Source organism: Geotrypetes seraphini, chromosome 3 (genome assembly GCF_902459505.1).
Source record: "Geotrypetes seraphini chromosome 3, aGeoSer1.1, whole genome shotgun sequence".
NCBI lineage: Eukaryota > Metazoa > Chordata > Amphibia > Gymnophiona > Dermophiidae > Geotrypetes > Geotrypetes seraphini.
Window position 1 is genome coordinate 300,418,032 of NC_047086.1, and position 27,703 is coordinate 300,445,734.

Here is a 27,703-nt window from a genome sequence, read left to right on the forward strand (position 1 = left end):
ATTTTGGACCTCAGGGTCCTCAACAAATTCCTAGTCAAGGAGAGGTTTCGCATGCTGACCCTCGCTTCTCTCTACCCCCTCCTCGAGCAGAACGACTGGTTATGATCTCAAGGAGGCCTACACTCACATTCCCATTCATCTGGCCTCACGCAAATTCCTCAGATTTTGGGTGGGACATCTGCATCTGCAGTATCGAGTGCTTCCATTCGGCCTGTCTTCGTCTCCCAGAGTCTTCACGAAGTGTCTGGTAGTGGTGGCCGCTGCACTCCGGAACCAGGGTCTTCAGGTATTTCCCTACCTCAACGACTGGCTCATCAAGGCTCCCTCGGCATCGGGGGTCATTTCGGTGACCCTGTCTACGATTCTGTTCCTGCAGAGTTTGGGATTCGAGATCAACTTTCCCAAATCTCATCTACAGCCTACACAGTCGCTCCCCTTCATCGGGGCGGTCCTGGATACCATACGTCTCAGAGCATTCCTTCCTCCTCAACGCATGGATGCTCTTCTTCATCTCTGCCAGTCTGTGTCTTCTCGCCAGTCCATCTCAGCGAGACACATGATGGTCCTCCTGGGCCACATGGCATCTACAGTTCATGTGATGCCGTTCGCCAGACTCCATCTCAGAATTCCTCAGTGGACCCTGGCATCTCAGTGGACTCAGGTGTCGGATCCGTTGACTCGACACATCATCGTCACTCCTGCTCTTCGGCAGTCTCTACTTTGGTGGATGACCTCTTCAAATCTATCCAGAGGTTTGCTGTTTCACTCTCCTCCCCACCAGAAGGTCCTCACAACCGATTCCTCGACCTAAGCCTGGGGAGCGCATCTGGATGGGCTTCGCACGCAGGGATTCTGGACCAGTGCGGACCGACTCCATCAAATCAATCTTCTGGAGCTCAGAGCCATCTTCAATGCTCTTCAGGCGTTTCAACATCTGCTTCACGACATGGTGGTCCTCATTCGCACAGACAATCAGGTCGCCATATATTATGTCAACAAGCAGGGGGGCACGGGCTCAGCCTCCCTCTGCCAGGAAGCTCTCAGAGTCTGGGATTGGGCGGTTCGCCACAACACCTTCCTCAAAGCTGTCTACATTCAGGGGAAGGACAATGTCTTGGCGGACAACTTGAGTCGTCTACTCCAGCCTCACGAATGGACGCTCCATTCCACACCCCTTCATCAGGTCTTTGCCCAGTGGGGGACGCCTCAGATAGACCTCTTTGCGGCTCCCCACAATTTCAAGCTGCCTCAATTTTGCTCCAGGATCTACACTCCTCATCGCCTCGAGGCAGATGCTTTTCTGCTGGATTGGGGGAATCGCTTTCTGTTTGCGTTTCCTCCATTTCCTCTCGTACAAAAGACTCTGGTCAAGCTGAGGTCCGACCGCGCCACCATGATTCTGATTGCTCCTCGGTGACCCCGACAACCTTGGTTCTCCCTTCTACTTCAACTCAGCAGCAGGGAGCCATTTCTCCTTCCGGTGTTTCCTTCACTGCTTACTCAGCATCAGGGATCGCTTCTACATCCCAACCTGCAGTCTCTCCACCTGACAGCTTGGTTCCTCTCAATGTAACTCCTCACCAGTTTTCCCAGGCGGTGAGGGATGTCTTGGAGGCTTCCAGGAAGCCTGCTACTCGTCAATTCTACTCCCAGAAATGGACTAGATTTACTTCATGGTGTATTTCCAATTCTAAGGAGCCTCAGCGAGCCTCCCTATCCTCTGTGTTGGACCATCTTCTACACTTGTCTCAGTCTGGTCTCAAGTCGACCTCTATCCGGGTACACCTGAGCGCTATTGCGGCTTTCCATCAGCCTCTGCAAGGGAAACCTCTCTCTGTTCATCCTTTGGTTTCCAGATTTATGAAAGGACTTTTTCATGTCAATCCTCCTCTCAAACCGCCTCCAGTGGTTTGGGATCTCAATGTTGTCCTTTCTCAGCTTATGAAACCTCCTTTTGAGCCTCTGAGAAAGGCTCCACTAAAGTTTCTCACTTGGAAAGTGGTTTTTCTGGTGGCCTTCACATCTGCTCGCAGGGTCAGTGAGCTTCAGACCTTGGTGGCGGACCCACCTTTCACAGTATTCCATCATGACAAGGTGGTCCTCCGCACTTATCCAAAATTCCTACCTAAAGTGGTCTCTGAATTTCATCTCAACCAATCCATTGTTCTAACAGTGTTTTTTCCCAAGCCTCATTCTCATCCTGGAGAATCAGCTCTTCACACTCTGGACTGTAAACGTGCTTTGGCTTTCTACTTGGATCGCACCAAACCACACAGAACTGCTCCTCAACTTTTCGTCTCCTTTGATCCAAACAAGTTGGGACGACCTGTATCGAAGCGCACCATCTCCAACTGGATGGCAGCTTGTATCTCTTTCTGCTATGCCCAGGCTGGATTACCCCTTTCCTGTAGGGTCACAGCCCATAAGGTCAGAGCAATGGCGGCCTCTGTAGCCTTCCTCAGATCGACTCCGATTGAGGAGATTTGTAAGGCTGCCACTTGGTCCTCGGTTCATACATTCACCTCTCATTATTGTCTGGATACTTTCTCCAGAAGGGATGGACAGTTTGGCCAAACAGTGTTACAAAATGTATTCTCCTAAGTTGCCAACTCTCCCACCATCCCATTGAGGTTAGCTTGGAGGTCACCCACTAGTGAGAATACCTGCCTGCTTGTCCTGGGATAAAGCAATGTTACTTACCGTAACAGTTGTTATCCAGGGACAGCAGGCAGCTATTCTCACGTCCCACCCACCTCCCCTGGGTTGGCTTCTCCGCTAGCTATCTGAACTGAGGAGACACGCCCGGACCATCGGGCAGGAAGGCACTGGCGCATGCGCGGTGCGGGCATCTCGAAACTTCTGAGTTTCTTCAAGCAAGACATGCTTGTGAGACGTCCGTATCGGGGCTCTGTCGGATGACATCACCCACTAGTGAGAATAGCTGCCTGCTATCCCTGGATAACAACTGTTACGGTAAGTAACATTGCTTTCTCTCCCAAAGCACATCACAGTCTGGACTGATGGGACAGTCCCAGACAAAGGAGGTGCGTGGACTTGCCCCTAAATATATAACTGACCTTTTCATCTTCTCAGCCAACAGACACAAGAGAAGCTCACATTCCAACTTCATTTCCCCCCCAGTGAGAGGTTGTAAACTGAAAAAACACCATGAACATCTTCTCTCGCATCAAGCAGCATCATGGGGTAAAGACCTAGAACAATTGCTTTCGCCCACTACTTATGTGGAATTTAGGAAATGTCTGAAAACACACCTATTCCTAAAGTATCTAGACAACTGATCCTCTCTTCTCTCTCCCCTCTATAGCGATTAACTTGTTCTATTGATCACTCTCTCCTCAAAAATGGATTTCCTGTCCTATTAACCCTCTTTCTTCCTCCCCTCTTAAAGTCAATCAATTTGTACCTTTGCTTAATCTTTGTAAACTGTATAGAACTTCACGGTATTGCGGTATATAAGCTGTTATTATTATTATTATAACTAAAAGGTGTAAGGTGGGGGTTAGCAGAAAAGGTATACGGAGGAGAGTAAAAAAAATGATTTGTATCAGCCGGGCTGGGAGACTGGAGGGTTATCCCAGGACAAGCAGGCATGATATTCTCACATGTGGGTGACGTCATCTACGGAGCCCCAGCGCGGACAGCTTTTCAAGCAAACTTGCTAGAAGTTTCAAGTTTGCACACTGCACCACGCATGTGTCTGCTTCCTCGCCCACTAGAGGGCGCGTTCCACCTCGTGGTCCTCAGTTCATTTTTTTCCGCGGAGCCAGTAAGCCCTGTGGATTGTGAGCTCCTAATCTTTTTTGTGTCGCTGCTTCCTGACACCGCGTCTGATTTTTTCGGTCGCTGTGCTGTTTGATTTCTGTTCTTTTCTGTTCTTTTCCTTTTTAAAAAAAAAAAAAAATTTTTGTCTTCTCGTTGGGCTCCGGGGGCTCCCGGCAGCCGTGGCCGCGGGACGTCGATCGTTCCCGGCCAGTTTCGTCGTTGATGTCCCGTCCTGTAACGGGTTTCAAAAAGTGCAGCCGGTGCGAGAGGCTGCTCTCTATTACAGACCCCCACCGGTGGTGGATCGTTTGTCTGGGCCCGGAACACCCTACCACCTCGTGCGATCGCTGTTCCACGTTTCAACCCAGGGCTCTCCGTCGCAGGAGGGCCAGAATGGCGGAGTTGTTTAAGGCGGACCCCGTGGTAAAGGCCTCGACGTCGGCCTCGGCTTCGGCCCCGGCCTCGACCTCGGCCTCGGCGTCCTCGGGGCCCTCGGCCTCTCCTCGCCCTTCGACTTCCAAGTCAACCTCGGGAACGAAGGCTACCTCGGGTAAGTCCTCCTTTCCATCCCCTACAGGGTCTGCAAAGAAGCCGTCCTCTGCTTCGACCAAGGCGGGTGGGTCGTCCTCGGCCCCGCCTCGGGCCCCGCCCGTGCAAGCCCCGAGGGAACACTCGAGACCGAGGTCGCCCTCCAGGGAGCATGCCCCGGATTCGGACCTCCCGACCTTCGTCGGGATCCCGGCTTTCCAGGAGCTCCTCAGAGCGCTCATATCAACTGAGCTGTCGGGGGCCCTGGAACAGCTGCAACGGGCTTCGACCCCGGCGGCTGTTGCCTCGGCGGCCTCGGCCTCGGCGACCTCGGCCTCGGGTGCCGGGGCTCCCTCGACCTCGGAGACCGGGGCTCCTCCGACCTCGGTCTCGGCTGTCGAGGCTCCGCCCGCCTCGGCCTCGGTCTCGGCCTCGGTTTCGGTCTTACCATCGACCGCGGGGGATCAGCCGGAGCGTAGCGTGCGGCCCCGGGACAAGGTGCGTCGGGTCCGCCGCATTTCCTCCTCATCGTCCTCGAGGTCCTCCCGGGGGTCTTCGCCCTCGCCTCGGACTCGGTCGAGGCGCCGGCCGAGGAAGCCGAAGCGCTCACGGGGTTCGCCTCGAGGGCGCGGTCGGTCTTCCCCGATCGGGGGCGAGGCGTTGCGGGTGTCGGAGTTGCGCATTGACAATCCGAAGCTTCTCCGCTCCCCGGCGCGTCGGGTGTCCCGTTCTTCCTCGCCGAGGAAACGGGAGGGGGCCCTCGTCCCCCGGACCCCGGGATCTTCGCCCCGGGCCTCGTCGAGGCGGACTCGTTCTCCTACCCCCTCGAGGCCTGTGGAGAGGACATCGTGGGGCTCGGGGTCAGGGAGAGATCCCTTGTATTATTCGCACGAGGCCTCTCCGGTTTCCTCGGCGAAAAAGTCGAGATCTCCTTCCCCACCTGCTAAACCGTCCTCATTCTCGGTTTTTGTGCAGGACATGGCCAAGGCCCTCGGGCTGGACCTTTCGGTCGGATCCCAGTATTCTAAGGAGTTCCTTGAGGAGCAGGACCTTCCAACTCCACCTCGGGAGGCTCCTCGGCTCCCATACAATAAGGTCCTCCTGCAGACTTGGTTAAAAAATTTGTCAAACCCTCTTACGGTCACGTCAGTCCCGTCCAAGATGGAGGGCAAATACAGGACGGTGCCGGCTAAGGGGTTCGACAAGGCGCAGCTCTCCCACCAGTCTTTGCTGGTGGAATCTGCCCTTAAAAAGTCTCAGCCTTCCCGGGTTTCTGCGGCGGTTCCACCTGGTAGGGAGGGCCGAACCCTGGACAAGTTTGGCCGTCGCCTTTATTCCAATTCCCTGATGGCCACCAGGGTGCTAAATTATGCATTCACTTTTTCCTCCTATCTTCGAGGTATGGTGAAGGACCTCCCTCAGTTTCGTGACTCCATACCGGACTCCCAGAAGGCAGGTTTTGATACATTCATGTCCAACCTGTCTCAACTGCGGTTGTACCTGTTTCACGCCTTGTACGACGCTTTTGAGCTGGTTTCGAGGGTGTCGGCCCTCGCGGTGGCCATGCGCCGTCTGGCCTGGCTTCGCACCCTCGACATGGACCCAAACCTGCAGGATCGCCTGGCAGATTTGCCTTGTGTGGGGTCCGAACTTTTTGACGAGTCATTAGAGGCGGCGACCAAGAGGTTGTCTGAGCAGGAGCGCTCGTTGGCCTCCTTGGTCCGGCCCAAGCCTAGACCCCCGCCGCAGAAACCCTTCCGCCCTCCCCCGAGGCGGTACCCCCAAAAATCTACTCCCGCCTTTTCCAGACCGCCACCAAGACGCCAGGCTCAGAGGGGCAGAGGGGGACAAACGCAAGCTCCGGCGCAGGGCCCTTCCAAGCCCGCGCCTTCTTTTTGACGGGCTGAGCGGATGGGGCGGGTTCCCCTCCGCGACCGCTCAGAAATCCCTGCCTATAGGGGGGCGTCTTCGGTCCTTTTACCCAGCCTGGACCGAAATTACATCAGACGCCTGGGTGCTCCGGACCGTCTCCGAGGGCTACTCTCTCAATTTCTTGTCTGTGCCACAGGATATGCCCCCGGGACCTTCCACTTTCAATCGGAGCCAGCTTCCCATCTTGCTGGCCGAGGCCCGGGCCCTGTTGAAGCTTCGGGCGGTCGAACCAGTTCCCGCAGATCAGCGGGGGACCGGGTTTTACTCCCGCTACTTTCTGGTCCCGAAAAAGACCGGGGACCTGCGCCCTATACTGGACCTCAGGAAGCTCAACAAATTCCTGGTCCGGGAGAAGTTTCGAATGCTGTCTCTCCCGGTTCTATACCCTCTCTTGGAGGAAGGGGACTGGATGTGCTCCCTCGATCTGAAGGAGGCATATACTCATGTTCCCGTGCATCCTGCCTTCCGGAGGTTCTTGAGGTTCCAGGTGGGGGACTTGCACCTTCAGTACAGGGTCCTGCCTTTTGGCCTAGCTTCGTCCCCTCGAGTCTTTACGAAGTGCATGGTCGTGGTCGCGGCGGCCCTGAGAAATCGGGGCCTTCAGGTTTTCCCCTACCTGGACGATTGGCTGATCAAAAGCACGACCAGGGAGGGGGTTATCTCAGCGACCCGACAGTCTATCGCCTTCCTTCAACGACTGGGGTTCGAGGTGAATTTCCCCAAGTCGCAGTTGCAGCCGGCCCAGTCCCTTCAATTTATAGGCGCAGTGCTGGACACTGTGAGCCGACGTGCGTACCTCCCGCAGCCTCGCTTGGCGGCCTTGGTTCGGCTGGGGCGGTGGGTCTCGCAGCTGCAGGTGGTATCGGCCCAGCGCATGATGATGCTTCTGGGCCACATGGCATCGACGGTCCACGTCACCCCGTTTGCCAGACTGCACCTGAGAATCTCTCAGTGGACCCTGGCCTCCCAGTGGCGTCAGGATTGCGATCCGGTGTCCCGCCTCATTACGGTCACTCCTTCTTTGAAACGGTCGCTCCGTTGGTGGACCGATTGTTCCAATTTTTCCGGGGGGTTGCTGTTTCTGGCCCCTCCCTTTCGCAGGGTCCTGACCACGGACTCTTCGGAGTATGCGTGGGGGGCCCATCTAGACGGGCTGCGGACCCAGGGTCTGTGGTCGTCGGAGGACCGTCGATGTCACATCAATGTGCTGGAACTTCGAGCCATTTACATGGCGGTTCGTGCGTTCGACCACCTTCTTCGCGATCAGGTAGTCCTAGTTCGCACGGACAACCAGGTAGCGATGTACTATGTCAACAAGCAAGGTGGGACGGGCTCTTGGCCCCTCTGCAGGGAGGCGCTTCGCCTTTGGGAGTGGGCAATCTCCCGAAACATCTTCATGCAGGCGGTATTTATTCAGGGAGACCAAAACTGCTTGGCAGACAAGCTCAGTCGGCTTCTTCAACCGCACGAATGGTCTCTCCACTCCAGAGTCCTGCGCGAGGTCTTCGACCGCTGGGGGACTCCGCAGGTGGACCTGTTTGCCTCCTCGGAGACTCACAAACTGCCCCTATATTGTTCGAGGATGTATTCCCCGGACCGTCTGGAGGCGGATGCCTTCCTTCTGGACTGGGAGGGGAGGTTCCTGTATGCGTTTCCTCCTTTTCCCTTGATCATGAGAACGTTGGTACGTCTCAAGTCATCCACCGCCACGATGATTCTCATTGCGCCTCGGTGGCCTCGTCAGCATTGGTTCTCCCTGCTTCTTCAACTAAGTGTCAGGGAACCTCTGCTTCTGCCTGTGTTTCCCTCTCTGCTATCTCAGAGTCGGGGTTCGCTGTTGCATCCCAATCTGCAGTCCTTGCACCTGACTGCTTGGTTCCTTTCCCCTTCACTTCAATCCAGGTCTCTCAGTCAGTGAGGGAGGTTTTGGAAGCCTCACGCAAGGTCTCGACCAGGCTTTGTTATTCACAGAAGTGGACCAGATTTTCATCTTGGTGTTCCTCGCGACATCTGAATCCTGATTCTGTCCCGGTGGCTTCGGTTTTAGACTACTTGTTACATTTGTCTAAATCAGGCCTGAAGACGACATCTGTCCGGGTACATCTCAGTGCCATTTCAGCTTTTCACCGGCACTTAGATGGTCGTGCTCTTTCGCTTCACCCTATGGTGCAACGGTTCATGAAGGGGCTAATCAATGTTTGTCCCCCTCTGAAGCCTCCTCCTGTTGTTTGGGATTTGAATGTTGTCCTGGCTCAACTGATGAAACCTCCCTTTGAGCCTATGGACGTATCCCTTCTCAAATTCCTTACTTGGAAGGTGGTTTTTCTGATTGCTCTCACATCGGCTCGAAGGGTTAGTGAGTTGCAAGCTTTGGTTGCGGATCCACCTTTCACGGTGTTCCACCATGACAAGGTGGTCTTGCGCACGCATCCGAAATTTTTGCCAAAGATTGTATCGGATTTCCACTTGAATCAGTCCGTTGTCCTTCCTGTGTTTTTTCCTAAGCCCCACTCCCATCCTGGCGAGACGGCGCTCCATTCTCTTGACTGTAAGAGGGCGTTGGCTTTTTATCTCCAACGTACCAAGTCTCATCGGAAGGTTCCTCAATTGTTTTTGTCCTTTGATCCTAATCGTCTAGGACATCCGGTTTCCAAACGCACCTTGTCCAACTGGTTGGCTGCTTGCATTTCTTTTTGCTACGCTCAGGCTGGTCTCCCGCTCTCGGGGCGTGTCACGGGGCATAAGGTCCGAGCGATGGCAGCTTCGGTTGCTTTCCTCCGATCTACTCCCATGGAGGACATTTGTAAAGCTGCCACTTGGTCTTCGGTTCATACGTTCACCTCCCACTATTGCCTGGACACTTTGTCCAGAAGCGATGGCCGGTTTGGCCAGTCGGTGTTACGTAATCTGTTTTCATAAATTGCCATCCTCCCACCTGCCCTTTTTTTGGTTGGCTTGGAGGTCACCCACATGTGAGAATATCATGCCTGCTTGTCCTGGGATAAAGCACAGTTACTTACCGTAACAGGTGTTATCCAGGGACAGCAGGCATATATTCTCACAACCCACCCGCCTCCCCGGGGATGGCTTCTTTGCTAGTGATGGAACTGAGGACCACGAGGTGGAACGCGCCCTCTAGTGGGCGAGGAAGCAGACACATGCGTGGTGCAGTGTGCAAACTTGAAACTTCTAGCAAGTTTGCTTGAAAAGCTGTCCGCGCTGGGGCTCCGTAGATGACGTCACCCACATGTGAGAATATATGCCTGCTGTCCCTGGATAACACCTGTTACGGTAAGTAACTGTGCTATCTCTCCTGTCCCGACCTATTAGAGACCTACATCAAGTCAGGAAGGGGGGGGGGGGTCGTCGGGTGATAACCCGAATATAGGACGAGACCCCCATTTTTGGGCCCAAAAATCTCATCTTTTATTTGAGTATATACGGCACAGAACTTCCTTTATTCTCTAAAACTGTGAGTAAATTCCAGGAACACCCTCTCACCTAGAGGAGGAAAGGTGATCTGTAAGACTAGGTAAAATATGAATGCACTTAGTAGAAAAGCCAAAATTTTTATTTCAGATATTTTTGTTTTAATAAGCTTTAGTTCAGAACTTCCCTGAGATTGGGACCCCAAATGCAGTCACAAAATTTGTTTTTGGACTCATGACCTAAGGTGGGCTATCCATAGGTAGATCAATCTGCACCTTGGCGGGGGACGGGGGGGGGGAAGGTGGGGACACATAGTTTTATTTGGTTGCAATCATGAGGTCACAAGAATGGGAAGCACTCTTTTAGACAGTAAAGATGTTTTAACTGCTATTTTTCAAGTGTGTTATTTTTTTTTCAGAAACTTTTTTTTTTAATTAATAAACATTTCTCATTTTTTTAAAAATGTAATTAGTCCATAACTGAGACTGAAATTGTGCAGGATTATGCAGTTGATATCCCTCTATCTTGTAGTATAAATAAGTCACCCCAACTTGGTATCTTTTTACTCAGCTGGTCACATTTGGACTGTTCTATCCCCTCCCCTTGATAGGGCAAGCTCATTTGCAAATAGCAGGAAACAGTTCTCTGAGCTTTACATTAAAGTTATCCAAAATCTCCCCTATATTACGTATATCTTCTGAACTAGGGAAATGCCAAACTGATTACATAGGAAGTCCTGGAGACCCAAAGAGATAATATCCCACATGAACTGTTACTGTGACAATCAACAGTCAGCTAAGGGCAGAGAAGCCAGAACTCTGCCAGTGATAACACTGTTCTCTCCCCCCTCCCTTTCAATTGACTAATTAAATTAGACCAACTATGTGCAAAGTATTATCATAACTAATTTTTGACTTGCCAAATGTGTTATGCATTTTATGAAGGCAGGGGCAATACAGTTATAAAACCTGTTTCCTTATCATCAGCAGTAGAGGAATCCAGATACATGGGTTATGTCTACCTACCAGCAGGCGGAGATGGCACTAATTTGTGACCTGTGATATAGGATGGCATGCATGCTTCTTAGAAAATATTGAGTGACCATCTCCAGCAGGCAGGTGGATGGCTTCTTTCCCATGCTGATGGTTTAGTCTGTTGCTTGGCTCCTGTTTTGGTTTCCTCAACTCAGTTTAGCCTGAAGGTTAGGATTTCTGGTTGCCAGATCCCAACTCAGCCACTGTCCCATCTGCACGACCTCATCAACTTTTATTAAAAAAAGAAAGGAAACAGCACTTGCAGAGGACACAGGGACACCCTCAGAGGCAGAAGGGGCTGGATTTAAGCCTCTCACTGACTACAGTCTAGCTTGCTTGCAGCTGCAGTAGTGGGGGCTGGGAAATCTCAAGTGAGCATTGTGGCTTCCAGCTCCCATGGGTAGGAGTTTGTTGCAGTATGGTCTTTACTGCAGTGGTGTCTCTTGGGAAATGGCGGCTAAGTGCTGCTTCTGCTACTGAAAGTAGAAAGTAGCATCTGGGTAGTGTTCCTTCTGCACCCTGGAACCAGATAAGGAGGGTTTTTCGTCAAAACCTGGATTTTCCCATGTGGTGAACTTTGCAGTGCATTCAGCTCCTACCACCGGCTCGGATGCAGAAGTTCTTGCACATAATGCACATGGTGCTAATGGGACTCCAGAGTAGAGAGTTGCGTGGGGACAGAAATCAAACCCATCCCCGCTAGGAGTCAAACCTGTCCCCGCTCATCCCTGCTGGAATCAAATCCATCCCCGCTGGAATCAAATCCAACCCCGCCCGTCCCTATATAAACTTCAGAAGTAGTTATTTCATTTATTATTGAATTAAAGGCTCTGGTAGAGACCCATTTACAAATTAATTTGGAAATATTAATTGAGAAGAATACATACTTTGTAAATGGGTTTCTACTAGAGCCTCTAATATAAATATAAAATATAAATACTCAGCTGATGAGGACCCTCAAGCTGTCAGCTGAGGACTTCCTCTGCAATTGAACAGGGGTCCCTTTTGCCAAGCTTGGCAGGCAGCAGTAACGTCCGAGTCACAGATGCTGGCACTTCAGTGGCTCATGGATGCTGCCAGCGACTGCTGTGCTTGGTGGAAGGGAGTTCTGGCCGTCTCTAGAGGAGGTCCTCTGCTGGTGGTGCTTGGGGATCACCACCAGCCACATCAAGGGTCAGCAAGTACTTCAACACTGTAGAAATAAAAACAGAAATGCATTTCCTTTTCTTTTGAACACAATACAAAGACATCTGCCATATACATTTCCCAAAGCTAACATATTTTAGTCAATAAATTCAGTTTTTTACCTTTGTTGTCTGGAAACTTATTTTTCCATTAAGTTGGTCCCAGTTTCTTTTTTCCGCTTTTCCCATCTGTAAATTCTTCTGTTGCTGTCCATTGGTTCCTCCTACCATGGTCCAGCATTTATCCCTTTCTCATCTCTCGCCCCTGCCCACCAGCCCCATTCTCAACATTTCTCCTTCTGTTCTATCACCCCTCTCCAGCACCATGCCACATCTCTCCCTCCATTTCCTTCACCACTATGTCCAACATTCCTCCCTCTTGCATCCCTTTCAATCTGTCCCACTGTTCCCTTTCCACCACATTTCTCACTCTCATCTTTCTCTTCCCTATTATCTGTACCTCACTCCCTCCCTATGACCAAAAATTCTTCTCTTTCTTCCATTCCCCATGTGTACACAACCAGTTCTCTTTCCCGCCCACGCCCAATTCTCCCTTTCTATTCCCTCACCCACCGCAGCATCTCTTTCCCTCCCTTCCTCTCTCCCCAGTTCATGCCTTCTATGTTCAAAAACGCTTTCCCTCCCCCACTTCAGCATCTCTGCCTCCCTTCCTCCATCCTCTCTCCCAAGTTCATGCCTTCTGTGTCCAAAAATGCACTCCCTCCCACCCCTTCATTTGAGTCCATATAACAGCGGGGGTTGGAGGCAGCACGCCATATATATCCGACCCGGAAGTCTTCCCCCGAAGTCAGAGCTGACGTAGGAGGAAAGGTTTCACGTCAGTCTGGCGGCGGCAGAGGTGTCAGTTGGGAGGGGATAGATACTGGATGTAGGAGGTGAGAGGAAACAGACTGTAGATAGAAAGGGGGGAGGGTTCAGACACACTGGATGAAAGGGGAAAGATAACAGACAAGATGGAATGCCTGGGGAGAGAGAAAAAGACATGATGGGTGAAAAGGAGAGGGGAGGAAGACATTGAATGGAAAGGAGCAGAGGGGGGAGGATGTGGATGGAAGGGAGGAAAGAGAAAGGGGCAGACACTGAATAGAAGGGAGAGAAAGAGAAATGAAGCAGATGCTGGGCTGAAAGGGGGGAGAGAAAGATGGGCAGGTACTGGATGGAAGGAGGAGAGAGAAGGGTGGATGATGGGGTGACAGAGGGCAGAAATGAGGAAGGGAGGAGACAGATCAGATGCTGAGCAGGAGAGGGAGGGGCAGATGCTGGATGGAAATATAGGAGAGGGAAGATACTGGAGAGAAAAGAGAGAGAAAGGACAAATGCTGGATAGAAGGGGAGCAAAGAGAGGGGGGAATGATGGGAGAGAACGATGATAGAATTAGTGACAGACTAGGAAATAAGAAGTGGAATAAGACAGCCAGAGTGAGGGAAAGAAATGGCAAGTTTTGGTAGACAGAGCAGACTATCCAACTCACGGGGCTTCAGAAAGCTGGGTCATTCTGGTAGTGGCAGAGCAGTTTTCATCCTTGCTTACTGCAGTTCAAGATCCCAGGTCACAGCTCCTCACTGGGTTTTTGCAGCTTCGGCTCAGCAGCACTCAGCGTCCACTGATCCCCGCTCAGCTCTGAGCCACAGATCGCAGCTTGTGCAGCAGAACCGGGCCCTGCACGCTGCACGTGACCAGCAAAGTTAGCTCATTTCAGATTTGTCCCGGGGGAGGAGGAGGAGGACTCTGTCCGCCCTCTCTAGCCTGCATGTGACACCTACCCACGAATCAGCAACAGTTTCTGTCATGTAGGCATAGAGCTCAGCACGTAGGCACACAGTCTGTGTGCCTACGTGCTGAGCTCACTGCCTGTGTGACAGAGACTGTCACATAGACCCAGACCAGAAATTAGGTAGGCCTCGGGATAGGAACCCCGGGTCCATCCCTGTGGGAGTCCCGTCAACCTGGGAGGGGTCCACGTGGGAGTACCAAAATACAAATACTAGGGAAGTATCAATTGAATTCTAAGATGCACAGTTACTTCCTGAGTAATTTCTTACTAAACTTGGCCGTGCCTCAGAGACTGAATCATCAAGCAAAGCGTTTAGCTATAATGCTTTTCATCAGTCAAGCTCTCACTCATTGGCAGCAGGCACAAGTTCAGATTTTAGATAATTTGTTTAAACCTTTTTATCATTTTTTCATTTTTCTTTTAAGAAATAAATATATAAATTTTTAAAGGATAGTGCACATTGTTAAAGGCACTTATCTGTTCTCTTGTCAGCACTGGTTCCCAACGGGGCCACCGTTTCACCTCGTGTGGCTTCCTCAGGGGAAATTGTGCAGTGCCTGGAATGAAACATTTTGCTTTGTTATATTTATTCTTTTGTTACATTGTTGCAACAATCTTTTTTGAGAAATTTAAATACAGTTTTAAACTTACAATGTTGCAACAGTCTTTAAACAAAATTCAATACATTTTTAAGTGAAATTTTGTTGAGCAACTTACAGAACGGTTCTCTTTAATCCTCCGTGTAAAGGGATTCAGAAAATGGCGATCGGCTGACAGAACGCTGAAGTTTTAAGTAGTGTGAAACTACTCACGGTGCTTACGTGGGAGCGTGCAAGCGTGGAAAAACGTCACCACGTGCAAAGATCGCTCAGATCGTGATTTGTTGAGAGCCAGGAGAATCCAAAAAAAAATTTTTTGTCTTCAGCCTGAATCGGCCAAAGGCAAAATAATTTATAAAACAAAAACAAAAAACTGCAGGCACAAAATTTATATTGTCAATAATAACATGACCAATCAATCTTGTCATTCAATCCTTTTGGATGTAAAGACTGTAAAGTGAAAATCCAGAATGTTTCGCGACGTTTCAAAAATGCTATTCTGTCCCCTCCTCTCTTGCTTTTTTTGATGGTTTCTATGACAAATCCTTTGAGATGTTCAAAGTTGTGATTATTATCAAGACAATGCTGTACTAAAGGTTCTTTAATCTGCTGTCTTTTTATGTTGGATTTGTGTTCCGCCAAGCGAGTTTTAAACGGTCTGGTGGTCATCCCAACATACAATTTTTGACAGGGACATCGGATAATATAAACCACAAAATCAGTTTGACACGTGCTAAAGTGGTTGAACTTGTATATATGAGAATTATTTGGATTTTCAAACTGTTTAATTTGTAAGGAAAAATCACAATATATGCAATGTCCACATTTGAAATGTCCCAGACAGGTAGGAGAGGCAAATTTTTCTTGGAGCTGATTGTGACTGAGGAATTCTTTTAGATTTTTTCCTCTGGAGAAAGCGAAACGAATTCTGTGTTTTTCAAATTCAGGAAGAGATTGAATGATAACCCAATGCTTTTTGATGATTTTTTTAATTTGTGTGCTTGATATAGAATGTTTTAATGCACAAGTCATACAGGGATCATCTGATATTTCATCCATAGGTTTGGTTTCCTGTAATAACAATTCTCTGTTATTATACTTGGCTCGTTTGTATGCATTTTTTACAATATGTGTTGGATAACCTCTTGCTTTTAGTTTTTTACTAAGATTCTTCGCTTGCATCTTAAATTCCATGGGAATGGAACAATTCCTTTTTAATCTTAGCATTTGAGAGAAAGGGAGGCTATTCTTTAAGTGTCTTGGATGACAGCTATCATATCGTAAGAATGTATTCTTGGCTAAAGGTTTTTCAAACGTGCGTGTTGTGAAATTATTCTGTTGTACCGTAATTTCTATGTCCAAATAGTGAATACGTGACCAAGAAAATGTAAAAGTAAATTGGATGTGAGGACTACACGTATTTAGCCAAAAAACAAAATTAGTTAGTTGTTCTTCTGAGCCTTTCCAAAGCATAAAGACATCGTCAATATACCGCCACCAGGAAAAAATTAAATGTACATATGGAGAGAATTGTACCCAAGCAGTTTCAAAAGCAATCATGTATATGTTGGCCACAGAGGGAGCAAAAGTGGCCCCCATTGCCACCCCTTGAATTTGTTTGAACATTTTGTCCTCAAATTGAAAAAAATTTTCACACATGGCTAATCTAGCGAGTGAGATAATGAATTCTGTTGGTACCCGTTGTGGTTTGGGTTGGTTCTCAAGAGTGTCATGGATCACTTCAAGTGCATCGGTTTGTGGTATAGATGTATATAATGAAATGACATCTAAAGTGACCATCAAAAAAGGTCCTTCGGTACAATCCACTGAATTGATTTTGTTCAGAAAATCTTTTGAATCTCTCACATATGAAGTACATCTTTTGACTTCATTTTTTATGAAGTAATCTATGAACCTAGATAGCGGTTCAAGAACCGACCCTTTTGTTGAAGTAATGGGCCTCACTGGGGGATTTTTTGGGTCTTTGTGGATCTTTGGTAAGAAATATATATGCGAAATGATAGGATGGTTGGTATTCAAAAATCGATAGTCTTTTTTGTTGATGAAACCTGTTTTTAGGGCTGTATCAGTAATTTTTCGAATTTTGTACTGCAGTCTTTTTGTTGGATCTAGTTTGATCTCAGTATACGCATTAGGATCCTCTAGATGTTCAAAGGCTTTTTTTCTATAAATAGAGGTGTCTTGAATAACGATGGCACCGCCTTTGTCAGCAGGTTTTATGGTGATATTATGATTACGTTGAAGATTCATTAGAGCGGTGTGTTCTTGAGATGTTAAATTTGATTTAAACTTAGTTTTTTTAGGTTGATTAAAGACTTTACTGCATTCTTTGTATACTAAATCTTTAAACACTTTTATATTAACATCTAAGGGGCCTGATGGTTTCCATGTTGATTTTGGAGCTATTGTAGTTGAATCAAAAAATTCTTCTTTATCAGAAAAGAAAAGTTTGATTTCAAGAAGTCGAGTAAATCTTTCAAAATCAATATTAAATTGAAATTGATTCGTGGGAACAGTAGGGACAAATGAAAGTCCCCGATTTAATAATTCAAGTTCCCCAGAATTTAATTCATATTTAGAAAGATTAATAGTTGTTATTGATTTTTCTTTTGAGATCTCGTCCATGGTCTGTTCCTGTTGGTACTTCTGCCCCGTCTGGTCCTTCCTGATTGGAAACCTCCTCTTGCCCCTAAAAAAGGTTTTGCTATGGTGGAACTGCCTGAAGAGCTTAAACTACTGGAAGATGTACTGGCTTCAGCATTGTTTAAGGTGGCAGCATCTGTTTGATTTTCATTGGTTTGCATCCAATGATAGACCTTATTGTTTATATAATCTTTCTCATCCCTATAGAATTTTTTTAATTTGAACTTCTTCGTGTTTTCTTTAAATTTGGATAGATTATCATTAGTGATGGTAAGTTGATTTTGGAATGATTCAGCAGACTGAGTGGATTTTAAATTGGTTAAAGTTTTATCAAGATCTTGTTTTAGTTCTTCTACTTGCTGTCTGCTTTTTTCTATAATTAAAAGCATCAAATCGAAAGAACATTTGTTCAGAATCATATTCCATTTGTTCAGGAATTCTCTATCCTCCTTGAAGTTCTGGGGTTCTTTGTTGATTCTTAGCCCTCTAGGTATTCTTTCATTTTTGCAATATTCTATAAGGATGCCGCTGTTCAATTCAATCTTCAAGATTTTTTTGTTCTGATTGAAGAAAAGGTTCCAATCCATGTTTGGATTATCAATACCGGACGGATTTATCTCATATTGTGAAGGTACACTGAGGATGGATTCAGCTTGTTGGGCATTGAATCCAAAAGTTGTGTTCCAATTGCTTATAGACATAGTATCTCAGAATTTGGCAACACCAAAATACAAATACTAGGGAAGTATCAATTGAATTCTAAGATGCACAGTTACTTCCTGAGTAATTTCTTACTAAACTTGGCCGTGCCTCAGAGACTGAATCATCAAGCAAAGCGTTTAGCTATAATGCTTTTCATCAGTCAAGCTCTCACTCATTGGCAGCAGGCACAAGTTCAGATTTTAGATAATTTGTTTAAACCTTTTTATCATTTTTTCATTTTTCTTTTAAGAAATAAATATATAAATTTTTAAAGGATAGTGCACATTGTTAAAGGCACTTATCTGTTCTCTTGTCAGCACTGGTTCCCAACGGGGCCACCGTTTCACCTCGTGTGGCTTCCTCAGGGGAAATTGTGCAGTGCCTGGAATGAAACATTTTGCTTTGTTATATTTATTCTTTTGTTACATTGTTGCAACAATCTTTTTTGAGAAATTTAAATACAGTTTTAAACTTACAATGTTGCAACAGTCTTTAAACAAAATTCAATACATTTTTAAGTGAAATTTTGTTGAGCAACTTACAGAACGGTTCTCTTTAATCCTCCGTGTAAAGGGATTCAGAAAATGGCGATCGGCTGACAGAACGCTGAAGTTTTAAGTAGTGTGAAACTACTCACGGTGCTTACGTGGGAGCGTGCAAGCGTGGAAAAACGTCACCACGTGCAAAGATCGCTCAGATCGTGATTTGTTGAGAGCCAGGAGAATCCAAAAAAAATTTTTTGTCTTCAGCCTGAATCGGCCAAAGGCAAAATAATTTATAAAACAAAAACAAAAAACTGCAGGCACAAAATTTATATTGTCAATCATAACATGACCAATCAATCTTGTCATTCAATCCTTTTGGATGTAAAGACTGTAAAGTGAAAATCCAGAATGTTTCGCGACGTTTCAAAAATGCTATTCTGTCCCCTCCTCTCTTGCTTTTTTTGATGGTTTCTATGACAAATCCTTTGAGATGTTCAAAGTTGTGATTATTATCAAGACAATGCTGTACTAAAGGTTCTTTAATCTGCTGTCTTTTTATGTTGGATTTGTGTTCCGCCAAGCGAGTTTTAAACGGTCTGGTGGTCATCCCAACATACAATTTTTGACAGGGACATCGGATAATATAAACCACAAAATCAGTTTGACACGTGCTAAAGTGGTTGAACTTGTATATATGAGAATTATTTGGATTTTCAAACTGTTTAATTTGTAAGGAAAAATCACAATATATGCAATGTCCACATTTGAAATGTCCCAGACAGGTAGGAGAGGCAAATTTTTCTTGGAGCTGATTGTGACTGAGGAATTCTTTTAGATTTTTTCCTCTGGAGAAAGCGAAACGAATTCTGTGTTTTTCAAATTCAGGAAGAGATTGAATGATAACCCAATGCTTTTTGATGATTTTTTTAATTTGTGTGCTTGATATAGAATGTTTTAATGCACAAGTCATACAGGGATCATCTGATATTTCATCCATAGGTTTGGTTTCCTGTAATAACAATTCTCTGTTATTATACTTGGCTCGTTTGTATGCATTTTTTACAATATGTGTTGGATAACCTCTTGCTTTTAGTTTTTTACTAAGATTCTTCGCTTGCATCTTAAATTCCATGGGAATGGAACAATTCCTTTTTAATCTTAGCATTTGAGAGAAAGGGAGGCTATTCTTTAAGTGTCTTGGATGACAGCTATCATATCGTAAGAATGTATTCTTGGCTAAAGGTTTTTCAAACGTGCGTGTTGTGAAATTATTCTGTTGTACCGTAATTTCTATGTCCAAATAGTGAATACGTGACCAAGAAAATGTAAAAGTAAATTGGATGTGAGGACTACACGTATTTAGCCAAAAAACAAAATTAGTTAGTTGTTCTTCTGAGCCTTTCCAAAGCATAAAGACATCGTCAATATACCGCCACCAGGAAAAAATTAAATGTACATATGGAGAGAATTGTACCCAAGCAGTTTCAAAAGCAATCATGTATATGTTGGCCACAGAGGGAGCAAAAGTGGCCCCCATTGCCACCCCTTGAATTTGTTTGAACATTTTGTCCTCAAATTGAAAAAAATTTTCACACATGGCTAATCTAGCGAGTGAGATAATGAATTCTGTTGGTACCCGTTGTGGTTTGGGTTGGTTCTCAAGAGTGTCATGGATCACTTCAAGTGCATCGGTTTGTGGTATAGATGTATATAATGAAATGACATCTAAAGTGACCATCAAAAAAGGTCCTTCGGTACAATCCACTGAATTGATTTTGTTCAGAAAATCTTTTGAATCTCTCACATATGAAGTACATCTTTTGACTTCATTTTTTATGAAGTAATCTATGAACCTAGATAGCGGTTCAAGAACCGACCCTTTTGTTGAAGTAATGGGCCTCACTGGGGGATTTTTTGGGTCTTTGTGGATCTTTGGTAAGAAATATATATGCGAAATGATAGGATGGTTGGTATTCAAAAATCGATAGTCTTTTTTGTTGATGAAACCTGTTTTTAGGGCTGTATCAGTAATTTTTCGAATTTTGTACTGCAGTCTTTTTGTTGGATCTAGTTTGATCTCAGTATACGCATTAGGATCCTCTAGATGTTCAAAGGCTTTTTTTCTATAAATAGAGGTGTCTTGAATAACGATGGCACCGCCTTTGTCAGCAGGTTTTATGGTGATATTATGATTACGTTGAAGATTCATTAGAGCGGTGTGTTCTTGAGATGTTAAATTTGATTTAAACTTAGTTTTTTTAGGTTGATTAAAGACTTTACTGCATTCTTTGTATACTAAATCTTTAAACACTTTTATATTAACATCTAAGGGGCCTGATGGTTTCCATGTTGATTTTGGAGCTATTGTAGTTGAATCAAAAAATTCTTCTTTATCAGAAAAGAAAAGTTTGATTTCAAGAAGTCGAGTAAATCTTTCAAAATCAATATTAAATTGAAATTGATTCGTGGGAACAGTAGGGACAAATGAAAGTCCCCGATTTAATAATTCAAGTTCCCCAGAATTTAATTCATATTTAGAAAGATTAATAGTTGTTATTGATTTTTCTTTTGAGATCTCGTCCATGGTCTGTTCCTGTTGGTACTTCTGCCCCGTCTGGTCCTTCCTGATTGGAAACCTCCTCTTGCCCCTAAAAAAGGTTTTGCTATGGTGGAACTGCCTGAAGAGCTTAAACTACTGGAAGATGTACTGGCTTCAGCATTGTTTAAGGTGGCAGCATCTGTTTGATTTTCATTGGTTTGCATCCAATGATAGACCTTATTGTTTATATAATCTTTCTCATCCCTATAGAATTTTTTTAATTTGAACTTCTTCGTGTTTTCTTTAAATTTGGATAGATTATCATTAGTGATGGTAAGTTGATTTTGGAATGATTCAGCAGACTGAGTGGATTTTAAATTGGTTAAAGTTTTATCAAGATCTTGTTTTAGTTCTTCTACTTGCTGTCTGCTTTTTTCTATAATTAAAAGCATCAAATCGAAAGAACATTTGTTCAGAATCATATTCCATTTGTTCAGGAATTCTCTATCCTCCTTGAAGTTCTGGGGTTCTTTGTTGATTCTTAGCCCTCTAGGTATTCTTTCATTTTTGCAATATTCTATAAGGATGCCGCTGTTCAATTCAATCTTCAAGATTTTTTTGTTCTGATTGAAGAAAAGGTTCCAATCCATGTTTGGATTATCAATACCGGACGGATTTATCTCATATTGTGAAGGTACACTGAGGATGGATTCAGCTTGTTGGGCATTGAATCCAAAAGTTGTGTTCCAATTGCTTATAGACATAGTATCTCAGAATTTGGCAACACCAAAATACAAATACTAGGGAAGTATCAATTGAATTCTAAGATGCACAGTTACTTCCTGAGTAATTTCTTACTAAACTTGGCCGTGCCTCAGAGACTGAATCATCAAGCAAAGCGTTTAGCTATAATGCTTTTCATCAGTCAAGCTCTCACTCATTGGCAGCAGGCACAAGTTCAGATTTTAGATAATTTGTTTAAACCTTTTTATCATTTTTTCATTTTTCTTTTAAGAAATAAATATATAAATTTTTAAAGGATAGTGCACATTGTTAAAGGCACTTATCTGTTCTCTTGTCAGCACTGGTTCCCAACGGGGCCACCGTTTCACCTCGTGTGGCTTCCTCAGGGGAAATTGTGCAGTGCCTGGAATGAAACATTTTGCTTTGTTATATTTATTCTTTTGTTACATTGTTGCAACAATCTTTTTTGAGAAATTTAAATACAGTTTTAAACTTACAATGTTGCAACAGTCTTTAAACAAAATTCAATACATTTTTAAGTGAAATTTTGTTGAGCAACTTACAGAACGGTTCTCTTTAATCCTCCGTGTAAAGGGATTCAGAAAATGGCGATCGGCTGACAGAACGCTGAAGTTTTAAGTAGTGTGAAACTACTCACGGTGCTTACGTGGGAGCGTGCAAGCGTGGAAAAACGTCACCACGTGCAAAGATCGCTCAGATCGTGATTTGTTGAGAGCCAGGAGAATCCAAAAAAAATTTTTTGTCTTCAGCCTGAATCGGCCAAAGGCAAAATAATTTATAAAACAAAAACAAAAAACTGCAGGCACAAAATTTATATTGTCAATCATAACATGACCAATCAATCTTGTCATTCAATCCTTTTGGATGTAAAGACTGTAAAGTGAAAATCCAGAATGTTTCGCGACGTTTCAAAAATGCTATTCTGTCCCCTCCTCTCTTGCTTTTTTTGATGGTTTCTATGACAAATCCTTTGAGATGTTCAAAGTTGTGATTATTATCAAGACAATGCTGTACTAAAGGTTCTTTAATCTGCTGTCTTTTTATGTTGGATTTGTGTTCCGCCAAGCGAGTTTTAAACGGTCTGGTGGTCATCCCAACATACAATTTTTGACAGGGACATCGGATAATATAAACCACAAAATCAGTTTGACACGTGCTAAAGTGGTTGAACTTGTATATATGAGAATTATTTGGATTTTCAAACTGTTTAATTTGTAAGGAAAAATCACAATATATGCAATGTCCACATTTGAAATGTCCCAGACAGGTAGGAGAGGCAAATTTTTCTTGGAGCTGATTGTGACTGAGGAATTCTTTTAGATTTTTTCCTCTGGAGAAAGCGAAACGAATTCTGTGTTTTTCAAATTCAGGAAGAGATTGAATGATAACCCAATGCTTTTTGATGATTTTTTTAATTTGTGTGCTTGATATAGAATGTTTTAATGCACAAGTCATACAGGGATCATCTGATATTTCATCCATAGGTTTGGTTTCCTGTAATAACAATTCTCTGTTATTATACTTGGCTCGTTTGTATGCATTTTTTACAATATGTGTTGGATAACCTCTTGCTTTTAGTTTTTTACTAAGATTCTTCGCTTGCATCTTAAATTCCATGGGAATGGAACAATTCCTTTTTAATCTTAGCATTTGAGAGAAAGGGAGGCTATTCTTTAAGTGTCTTGGATGACAGCTATCATATCGTAAGAATGTATTCTTGGCTAAAGGTTTTTCAAACGTGCGTGTTGTGAAATTATTCTGTTGTACCGTAATTTCTATGTCCAAATAGTGAATACGTGACCAAGAAAATGTAAAAGTAAATTGGATGTGAGGACTACACGTATTTAGCCAAAAAACAAAATTAGTTAGTTGTTCTTCTGAGCCTTTCCAAAGCATAAAGACATCGTCAATATACCGCCACCAGGAAAAAATTAAATGTACATATGGAGAGAATTGTACCCAAGCAGTTTCAAAAGCAATCATGTATATGTTGGCCACAGAGGGAGCAAAAGTGGCCCCCATTGCCACCCCTTGAATTTGTTTGAACATTTTGTCCTCAAATTGAAAAAAATTTTCACACATGGCTAATCTAGCGAGTGAGATAATGAATTCTGTTGGTACCCGTTGTGGTTTGGGTTGGTTCTCAAGAGTGTCATGGATCACTTCAAGTGCATCGGTTTGTGGTATAGATGTATATAATGAAATGACATCTAAAGTGACCATCAAAAAAGGTCCTTCGGTACAATCCACTGAATTGATTTTGTTCAGAAAATCTTTTGAATCTCTCACATATGAAGTACATCTTTTGACTTCATTTTTTATGAAGTAATCTATGAACCTAGATAGCGGTTCAAGAACCGACCCTTTTGTTGAAGTAATGGGCCTCACTGGGGGATTTTTTGGGTCTTTGTGGATCTTTGGTAAGAAATATATATGCGAAATGATAGGATGGTTGGTATTCAAAAATCGATAGTCTTTTTTGTTGATGAAACCTGTTTTTAGGGCTGTATCAGTAATTTTTCGAATTTTGTACTGCAGTCTTTTTGTTGGATCTAGTTTGATCTCAGTATACGCATTAGGATCCTCTAGATGTTCAAAGGCTTTTTTTCTATAAATAGAGGTGTCTTGAATAACGATGGCACCGCCTTTGTCAGCAGGTTTTATGGTGATATTATGATTACGTTGAAGATTCATTAGAGCGGTGTGTTCTTGAGATGTTAAATTTGATTTAAACTTAGTTTTTTTAGGTTGATTAAAGACTTTACTGCATTCTTTGTATACTAAATCTTTAAACACTTTTATATTAACATCTAAGGGGCCTGATGGTTTCCATGTTGATTTTGGAGCTATTGTAGTTGAATCAAAAAATTCTTCTTTATCAGAAAAGAAAAGTTTGATTTCAAGAAGTCGAGTAAATCTTTCAAAATCAATATTAAATTGAAATTGATTCGTGGGAACAGTAGGGACAAATGAAAGTCCCCGATTTAATAATTCAAGTTCCCCAGAATTTAATTCATATTTAGAAAGATTAATAGTTGTTATTGATTTTTCTTTTGAGATCTCGTCCATGGTCTGTTCCTGTTGGTACTTCTGCCCCGTCTGGTCCTTCCTGATTGGAAACCTCCTCTTGCCCCTAAAAAAGGTTTTGCTATGGTGGAACTGCCTGAAGAGCTTAAACTACTGGAAGATGTACTGGCTTCAGCATTGTTTAAGGTGGCAGCATCTGTTTGATTTTCATTGGTTTGCATCCAATGATAGACCTTATTGTTTATATAATCTTTCTCATCCCTATAGAATTTTTTTAATTTGAACTTCTTCGTGTTTTCTTTAAATTTGGATAGATTATCATTAGTGATGGTAAGTTGATTTTGGAATGATTCAGCAGACTGAGTGGATTTTAAATTGGTTAAAGTTTTATCAAGATCTTGTTTTAGTTCTTCTACTTGCTGTCTGCTTTTTTCTATAATTAAAAGCATCAAATCGAAAGAACATTTGTTCAGAATCATATTCCATTTGTTCAGGAATTCTCTATCCTCCTTGAAGTTCTGGGGTTCTTTGTTGATTCTTAGCCCTCTAGGTATTCTTTCATTTTTGCAATATTCTATAAGGATGCCGCTGTTCAATTCAATCTTCAAGATTTTTTTGTTCTGATTGAAGAAAAGGTTCCAATCCATGTTTGGATTATCAATACCGGACGGATTTATCTCATATTGTGAAGGTACACTGAGGATGGATTCAGCTTGTTGGGCATTGAATCCAAAAGTTGTGTTCCAATTGCTTATAGACATAGTATCTCAGAATTTGGCAACACCAAAATACAAATACTAGGGAAGTATCAATTGAATTCTAAGATGCACAGTTACTTCCTGAGTAATTTCTTACTAAACTTGGCCGTGCCTCAGAGACTGAATCATCAAGCAAAGCGTTTAGCTATAATGCTTTTCATCAGTCAAGCTCTCACTCATTGGCAGCAGGCACAAGTTCAGATTTTAGATAATTTGTTTAAACCTTTTTATCATTTTTTCATTTTTCTTTTAAGAAATAAATATATAAATTTTTAAAGGATAGTGCACATTGTTAAAGGCACTTATCTGTTCTCTTGTCAGCACTGGTTCCCAACGGGGCCACCGTTTCACCTCGTGTGGCTTCCTCAGGGAAATTGTGCAGTGCCTGGAATGAAACATTTTGCTTTGTTATATTTATTCTTTTGTTACATTGTTGCAACAATCTTTTTTGAGAAATTTAAATACAGTTTTAAACTTACAATGTTGCAACAGTCTTTAAACAAAATTCAATACATTTTTAAGTGAAATTTTGTTGAGCAACTTACAGAACGGTTCTCTTTAATCCTCCGTGTAAAGGGATTCAGAAAATGGCGATCGGCTGACAGAACGCTGAAGTTTTAAGTAGTGTGAAACTACTCACGGTGCTTACGTGGGAGCGTGCAAGCGTGGAAAAACGTCACCACGTGCAAAGATCGCTCAGATCGTGATTTGTTGAGAGCCAGGAGAATCCAAAAAAAATTTTTTGTCTTCAGCCTGAATCGGCCAAAGGCAAAATAATTTATAAAACAAAAACAAAAAACTGCAGGCACAAAATTTATATTGTCAATCATAACATGACCAATCAATCTTGTCATTCAATCCTTTTGGATGTAAAGACTGTAAAGTGAAAATCCAGAATGTTTCGCGACGTTTCAAAAATGCTATTCTGTCCCCTCCTCTCTTGCTTTTTTTGATGGTTTCTATGACAAATCCTTTGAGATGTTCAAAGTTGTGATTATTATCAAGACAATGCTGTACTAAAGGTTCTTTAATCTGCTGTCTTTTTATGTTGGATTTGTGTTCCGCCAAGCGAGTTTTAAACGGTCTGGTGGTCATCCCAACATACAATTTTTGGCAGGGACATCGGATAATATAAACCACAAAATCAGTTTGACAAGTACTGAAGTGGTTTATATTATCCGATGTCCCTGCCAAAAATTGTATGTTGGGATGACCACCAGACCGTTTAAAACTCGCTTGGCGGAACACAAATCCAACATAAAAAGACAGCAGATTAAAGAACCTTTAGTACAGCATTGTCTTGATAATAATCACAACTTTGAACATCTCAAAGGATTTGTCATAGAAACCATCAAAAAAAGCAAGAGAGGAGGGGACAGAATAGCATTTTTGAAACGTCGCGAAACATTCTGGATTTTCACTTTACAGTCTTTACATCCAAAAGGATTGAATGACAAGATTGATTGGTCATGTTATGATTGACAATATAAATTTTGTGCCTGCAGTTTTTTGTTTTTGTTTTATAAATTATTTTGCCTTTGGCCGATTCAGGCTGAAGACAAAAAATTTTTTTTGGATTCTCCTGGCTCTCAACAAATCACGATCTGAGCGATCTTTGCACGTGGTGACGTTTTTCCACGCTTGCACGCTCCCACGTAAGCACCGTGAGTAGTTTCACACTACTTAAAACTTCAGCGTTCTGTCAGCCGATCGCCATTTTCTGAATCCCTTTACACGGAGGATTAAAGAGAACCGTTCTGTAAGTTGCTCAACAAAATTTCACTTAAAAATGTATTGAATTTTGTTTAAAGACTGTTGCAACATTGTAAGTTTAAAACTGTATTTAAATTTCTCAAAAAAGATTGTTGCAACAATGTAACAAAAGAATAAATATAACAAAGCAAAATGTTTCATTCCAGGCACTGCACAATTTCCCCTGAGGAAGCCACACGAGGTGAAACGGTGGCCCCGTTGGGAACCAGTGCTGACAAGAGAACAGATAAGTGCCTTTAACAATGTGCACTATCCTTTAAAAATTTATATATTTATTTCTTAAAAGAAAAATGAAAAAATGATAAAAAGGTTTAAACAAATTATCTAAAATCTGAACTTGTGCCTGCTGCCAATGAGTGAGAGCTTGACTGATGAAAAGCATTATAGCTAAACGCTTTGCTTGATGATTCAGTCTCTGAGGCACGGCCAAGTTTAGTAAGAAATTACTCAGGAAGTAACTGTGCATCTTAGAATTCAATTGATACTTCCCTAGTATTTGTATTTTGGTGTTGCCAAATTCTGAGATACTATGTCTATAAGCAATTGGAACACAACTTTTGGATTCAATGCCCAACAAGCTGAATCCATCCTCAGTGTACCTTCACAATATGAGATAAATCCGTCCGGTATTGATAATCCAAACATGGATTGGAACCTTTTCTTCAATCAGAACAAAAAAATCTTGAAGATTGAATTGAACAGCGG

The 27,703-nt window shown here is 43.7% G+C and overlaps 1 protein-coding gene across 1 annotated transcript in view; it reads left to right on the plus strand.

Moving 5' to 3' along the window:
• Positions 1 to 27,703, plus strand: part of PPP3R1 (protein phosphatase 3 regulatory subunit B, alpha) — a 143,076-nt gene that overhangs the window by 33,048 nt on the left and 82,325 nt on the right. The gene's annotated exons all lie outside the window — the stretch shown is intronic.